The 606-nt window shown below is 37.1% G+C and overlaps 1 non-coding gene across 1 annotated transcript; it reads left to right on the forward strand.

Annotated features, from left to right (window-relative positions):
- The first annotated feature begins 315 nt into the window (after positions 1-315).
- On the forward strand, positions 316-388 carry TRNAA-CGC (transfer RNA alanine (anticodon CGC)). The gene has a single exon. It is a non-coding gene; the product is annotated as a tRNA-Ala (tRNA).
- The last annotated feature ends 218 nt before the right edge of the window (positions 389-606 follow it).

Here is a 606-nt window from a genome sequence, read left to right on the forward strand (position 1 = left end):
ATCCCATGTGTGAGGTGTAGGATTAGTTTTTTTATTGTAGCGATATCTTAATTATTGGAGCATTTTTATGGATATCTAGTTCAACTGATGCAAACCCTCTTTTATTTTGCGTAGGGTTAAAATACGTTGGCCTGCATGAAACATTCTAAACCAGGATGAGTAATTACTTTAATTAACTCATGCAATGCTTAATTATTATTCAACCCAAGAGATTATTTATGGGCGTCTGTATGGGCAAGGCTGCTGAAAGATAACCAATTTGCCACCAACAGGAAAGGTCAAGTATCTATATTTGGTTGTATCTGCACCACAAGTGGGGATGTAGCTCATATGGTAGAGCGCTCGCTTCGCATGCGAGAGGCACGGGGTTCGATTCCCCGCATCTCCATTTCCATTGCAAATACAAATGCCTTCTCGGTACCTTAGTTATATTCCTCCTTCGCATTAATAATGTTCCCCCAACGCTTATATTTTAAAAATGAAAACATTTAATAAGCATTTACAAATGCCTTCTCGGTACCTTAATTATATTCCTCCTTTGCATTAATAATGTTCCCCCAACGCTTATATTTAAAACATTTTCATATATTCCTCCTTTGCATTAAT

The sequence above is a fragment of the Pinus tabuliformis genome, chromosome 5_1 (assembly GCF_031772625.1).
Source record: "Pinus tabuliformis cultivar Carrire ecotype Pingquan chromosome 5_1, CPIR1, whole genome shotgun sequence".
In the NCBI taxonomy this organism is placed as follows: Eukaryota; Viridiplantae; Streptophyta; class Pinopsida; order Pinales; family Pinaceae; genus Pinus; species Pinus tabuliformis.